This window comes from Dipodomys spectabilis, unplaced genomic scaffold, assembly GCF_019054845.1.
Source record: "Dipodomys spectabilis isolate Male_0828 unplaced genomic scaffold, ASM1905484v1 ptg000821l, whole genome shotgun sequence".
Taxonomy (NCBI): Eukaryota; Metazoa; Chordata; class Mammalia; order Rodentia; family Heteromyidae; genus Dipodomys; species Dipodomys spectabilis.
The window spans coordinates 18,751-24,681 of NW_024871498.1; the positions used below are offsets into that span (position 1 = coordinate 18,751).

General features: G+C 55.4%; 1 long non-coding RNA gene across 1 annotated transcript; it reads left to right on the plus strand.

Annotated features, from left to right (window-relative positions):
- On the plus strand, nt 1-5,682 carry LOC122102656. The gene is made up of 3 exons (XR_006146540.1): nt 1-29; nt 3,048-3,183; nt 5,554-5,682. It is a non-coding gene; the product is annotated as an uncharacterized LOC122102656 (long non-coding RNA).
- Nucleotides 5,683-5,931: the final 249 nt, after the last annotated feature.

The window sequence follows — 5,931 nt, forward strand, 5'->3', positions numbered from 1 at the left end:
GGCTGGCGCGCGGCGCAGGGACCCCCGAGGTAACGACGGAGCGGGACGGCGACGGGGGGACTTGTATTTGGAAAGGGGGATCTGGGAGGAAGGGGAAGGCCTCGATGGGGAGGGGGGGGCTTGTATTCTGGAACGGGGATCTGGAAGGGGGGGGAGGCCGTGGGAGGGGGGACTTGTATTTGGAAAGGGGGATCGGGGGGGGAGGGGACGGCCGAGGAAGGGCCGGGGTGGGGAGGGGGACTTGTATTCTGGAAGGGGGATCTGAGGGGAAAGACGTGGGGGGACTTGTATTTGGAAAGGGGGATCTGGGAGGAAGGGGAGGGCCTGGTAAAGGGGTGGGGGGGGAGGGGGGGGACTTGTGTGCTGGAAGGGGGATCTGGAGGGGGGGGGAAGGGGGCTTGTATTTGGAAACGGGGATCTGGGAGGAAGGGGAGGGCCGCGATGGGGAGGGGGGGGGGCTTGTATTCTGGAACGGGGATCTGGAGGGGGGGAGGCCGTGGGAGGGGGACTTGTATTTGGAAAGGGGGATCGGAGGGGGGGGTGGGGAGGGCCGAGGAAGGGCCGGGGTGGGGAGGGGGGGACTTGTGTGCTGGAAGGGGGATCTGGAGGGGGGGTAGGGGGGGACTTGTATTTGGAAAGGGGGATCGGGGGGAAGTGGGGAGGGCCGAGGAAGGGCCGGGGTGGGGAGGGGGGACTTGTGTGCTGGAAGGGGGATCCGAGGGGGAGGCCTGGGGAGGACGTGGGGGGACTTGTATTTGGAAATGAGGATCTGTGAGGAAGGAGAAGGCCGCGATGGGGAGGGGGGGGGCTTGTATTATGGAAGGGGGATCTGGAGGGAGACTGGAGACCGTGCACTGTGAATGGGGGGGGGACTTATATTCTGGAAGGGGGATCCGGGGGGGGGAAGGGGACTTGTATTTGGAAAGGGGGATCGGGGGGGGGGACTGAGGGCCGAGGAAGGGCCGGGGTGGGGAGGGGAGACTTCAATTCTGCAAGGGGGATCTGAGGGGGAGGCCGGAGGAGGATGGGGGGGACTTGTATTTGGAAATGGGGATCTGGGGGGGGGGGGTTGCGGCCTAGAAAAGGATGGGATGGGGAAGGGGTGGCTTGTGTTCTGGAAAGGGGATCTGAGGGGGAGGCCGGGGGGAGGACGTGGGGGGACTTGTATTTGGAAAGGGAGATCTGGGGGGGGATTTGGCGGCCTAGAGACGGATGGAATGGGGAGGGGGGGACTTGTGTGCTGGAAGGGGGATCTGGAGGGCGGGGAGGCCGTTGGCCGGGGACTAGTATTTGGAAAGGGGGATCTGAGGGGGGGGTTACGGCCTACCAAGGGCTGGGGTGGGGAGGAGGCACTTGTATTCTGAAAGGGGGATGTGAAGGATGGGGGGAAGTGGCGGGACTTGTATTTGGAAAAGGGGATCTGGGGGGAGGGGGAAGGCCTGGGAACGACTGGGATGGGGAGGGGGGACTTGAATTCTGGAAGGAGGATCTGGGGGAAAGGGGAAGGCATGGAGGGGAAATGGGAGGAACTTGTGTTCTAGAAGGGGGATCTGGAGAGGGTTAGGGCCTAGGAAAGGATGGGATGGGGAGGGGGGGACTTGTATTCTGGAAGGGGGATCAGGAGGGGGTAGAGAAGGAAGGGGCTGCGGAGGGAGATGGGGAGAATCCTGGGCTGGGGAAGGGGGAGGACTTGTATTCTGGAACAGGGATCTGGGAGGGGGGGGGTTAGGAACTAGGAAGGGATGGGGACTTGTATTCTGGAAGGGGGACCTGCGGGGGTGGGTTAGGGCCCAGGGAGGGGATGGGGTGCACAGGGAGGAAGAGGGGGAGCTGGGGATGAGCCTGGAATGCGGAGAAGGGGGGGGGACTTGTATTCTACCAGGTAGACCTGAGGGGTAGTGAAGGGATGGGAGGAGGAGGGGGAGTTGGGAATGATCCTGGGCTGGGGAGGAGGGGGGACTTGTATTCTGGAAGGGGGATGGGGGGGGATGGGTTTGGGTCCTAACAAGGGCTGGGATGGGATGGAAAGTGGGGACTTGTATTCTGGAAGGGGGACCTGGGGAGTGGGATCACTGATCGGAGTTAATTGATCACAGGGAATGAATGATACCACCTTGGTATCATTCATTCCAATTGCATACCAGTTTGGTATCATTAATTCCAACCTGAGATTCCCTCTGACGTCATTAATTCCAACCTGAGGTCCACCGGGGTATCATTAATTCCAATATGGTATCATTAATTCCAACTGGATATCAATTTAACATCATTAATTCCAACAGGATATCAACCTGGTATCATTCATTCCAATCTTAGATGAGCCTGGTATCATTAATTCCAGTATGATATCATTAATTCCAACTGGATATCAATTTTACATCATTAATTCCAACTTGATATCAACCTGGTATCATTCATTCCAATCTTACATCAGCCTGGTATCATTAATTCCAGTATGATATCATTAATTCCAGTTGGATATCAATTTTACATCATTAATTCCAACTGGATATCAACCTGGTATCATTCATTCCAATTTTATATCAGCCTGGTATCATTAATTCCAGTATGATATCATTAATTCCAGTTGGATATCAATTTTACATCATTAATTCCAACTGGATATCAACCTGGTATCATTCATTCCAATCTTACATCAGCCTGGTATCATTAATTCCAGTATGATATCATTAATTCCAATTGGATATCAATTTAATATCATTAATTCCAATTGGATATCAATTTAATATCATTAATTCCAACAGGATATCAACCTGGTATCATTAATTCCAATTTTATATCAGCCTGGTATCATTAGTTCCAGTATGATATCATTAATTCCAGTTGGATATCAATTTTACATCATTAATTCCAACAGGATATCAACCTGGTATCATTAATTCCAATTTTATATCAGCCTGGTATCATTAATTCCAATATGATATCATTAATTCCAGTTGGATATCAATTTAATATCATTCATTCCAACCTGATATCATTCATTCCATCTTGACACGGGTCTCGTTTCCCTCTGATTTCTGCTGCAGTGGGACTCGCGTGACTCGACGTCCCCTCCCGCCTCCTCCTTCCCTCCTTCCCCCCAACCAGGAAAGGAGGGAGACGCCTGGACCCGAAGCATGACCTGAGGGGAAACTGAGGCACAGGGGGGACGGACAGACAGAGGTGAGGACACCCAGCAAGGGGGGCTCAGGAGATGGGGGGAAGAGGAATCCTTCCTTCCCTCCTTCCTTCCCTCCTTCCCTCCCTCCTTCCTTCCCTCCTTCCTTCCCTCCTTCCTTCCCTCCTTCCTTCCCTCCTTCCTTCCCTCCTTCCTTCCTTCCCTCCTTCCTTCCTTCCCTCCTTCCTTTTGGGTGGATGGGTGGATGGATGGATGGGTGGATGGGTGGATGGGTGGATGGGTGGATGGGTGGATGGGTGGATGGGTGGATGGATGGATGGATGGGTGGATGGGTGGATGGATGGGTGGGTGGATGGATGGGTGGATGGATGGATGGGTGGATGAGTGGATGGGTGGATGGATGGATGGATGGATGGGTGGATGGGTGGATGGATGGGTGGATGGATGGGTGGATGGATGGATGGTGGATGGGTGGATGGGTGGATGGATGGATGGATGGGTGGATGGGTGGATGGATGGGTGGGTGGATGGGTGGATGGATGGATGGATGGATGGATGGGTGGATGAGTGGATGGATGGATGGATGGATGGATGGATGGGTGGGTGGATGGATGGATGGGTGGATGGGTGATGGATGGATGGGTGGGTGGATGGATGGATGGATGGATGGGTGGATGAATGGATGGATGGATGGGTGGATGGATGGGTGGATGGATGGATGGATGGATGGATGGATGGATGGTGGTGGATGGATGGGTGGATGGATGGTGGATGGGTGGATGGATGGATGGGTGGATGGATGGTGTGGATGGGATGGATGGGTGGATGGATGGATGTGGATGGTGTGGGTGGTGGATGGATGGATGGATGGTGGATGGGTGGATGGATGGATGGATGGGTGGATGGATGGATGGATGGATGGGTGGATGGGATGGGTGGATGGGATGGTGATGGAGGGTGGATGTGGTGGATGAGTGATGGGATGGATGGATGGATGGTGGATGGATGGATGGATGGTGGATGGATGGGGTGGATGGATGGGTGGATGGATGGATGGGTGATGGATGGGTGGAGGATGGATGGGTGGTGGGTGGATGGGTGGGATGGATGGGGATGGATGGATGGGTGGATGGTGGTGGATGGGTGGGGGATGGTGTGGATGGGTGGAGGGGATGGGTGGGATGGATGGGTGGGTGGATGGATGGGTGGTGGATGGTGGATGGGTGGATGGATGGGATGGTTGGATGGGTGGGTGGATGGATGGGTGGGTGGTGGATGGGTGGATGGTGGATGGGTGTGGATGGATGGGTGGGTGGATGGATGGTGATGGATGGGTGGTAGTGGTTGGATGATGGATGGATGGATGGATGGATGGGTGGTGGATGGTGGATGGGTGGTTGGATGGGATGGGTGGGTGGATGGTGGGTGGTGGATGGATGGATGGGTGATGGATGGGTGGATGGATGGATGGATGGATGGATGGATGGATGGGTGGGATGGGATGGGTGGGATGGATGGGTGGATGGAAGGAAGGGTGTGATGGGTGGATGGGTGGTGGGATGATGGTGGTGGATGGATGGATGGATGGATGGGTGGGTGGATGGATGGGTGGATGGGTGGTGGATGGATGGGTGGGATGGATGGGGATGGATGGTGGTGGATGGATGGATGATGGATGGGTGGGTGGATGGATGGGTGGGTGGATGGATGGGTGGTGGGATGGATGGATGGTGGATGGATGGTGGGGGATGGATGGTGAATGGTTGGATGGATGGATGGATGGGTGGGGTGGGTGGATGGTGGATGGATGGGTGATGGTGGATGGATGGGATGGATGGATGGGGATGGGGGGTGGATGGGGGGATGGATGGATGGATGGGGGTGGATGGATGGGTGGATGGATGGATGGATGGATTGGGTGGATGGATGGATAGATAGATGGGTGGATGGATGGATGTCTGTCTCTCTCTGGTATACATGGTAGACGTGATAGATATCTAGATATATCAGTTGAATGGAAGTGAACAACAGGAAGTGGAAATCAGATTGGATGATTCTTCTTCCTGTGTTGGGGTGATGGGGGGGTGGTTAGTTCCTGGCTGGGTCTCTGTCTGTCTGTCTGTCTGTCTCTCTCTGAGAATGGGGAGCGTTGGGGTAAACTGAGGCAGGCCTGGTGAGGGAAGTGGTCAATGGTGCGTCAGTCATTAATTAGTAACATGTTCATCATTCACTGATCATCAGTGCAAGGATTCCCTTCCTGACTCAGTTTCCCTCTGTCCCATGCCCTTGACCCTCAGAACATAGACAGACAGACGGACGGAAGCCTGGACCCCCTGGAATGAGGGGTTGTGTGTGTGGGAAATCCTGGTGTAACTTCCTGCCGGGAAGGTGACGCACTTCCTTCCTCGTTGTAGGTAAACTGAGGCCTGGCGGCGGATGGCGGAGACCCACGTCCACAGCCCTCGGACCCACGGACGCCCAGGGGGAGACATGAACCCCACCCAGGCCCAGACCTAGCCCAGGCTGGCACGGGGGGAAACTGAGGCACAGGTCAGCAACACCATCCTCTTCCTTCCCTCCTTCCTTCCTTCCTTCCTTCCCTCCTTCCTTTCTTCCCTCCTTCCTTCCCTCCTTCCCTCCTTCCCTCCTGCCTTCCTTCCTTCTTCCCTCCTTCCTTCCCTCCTTCCTTCCTTCCTTCCTTCCTTCCTTCCTTCCCTCCTTCCCTCCTTCCTTCCTTCCTTCTTTCCTTCTTTCCCTCCTTCCTTCCCTCCTTCCTTCCTTCCCTCCTTCCC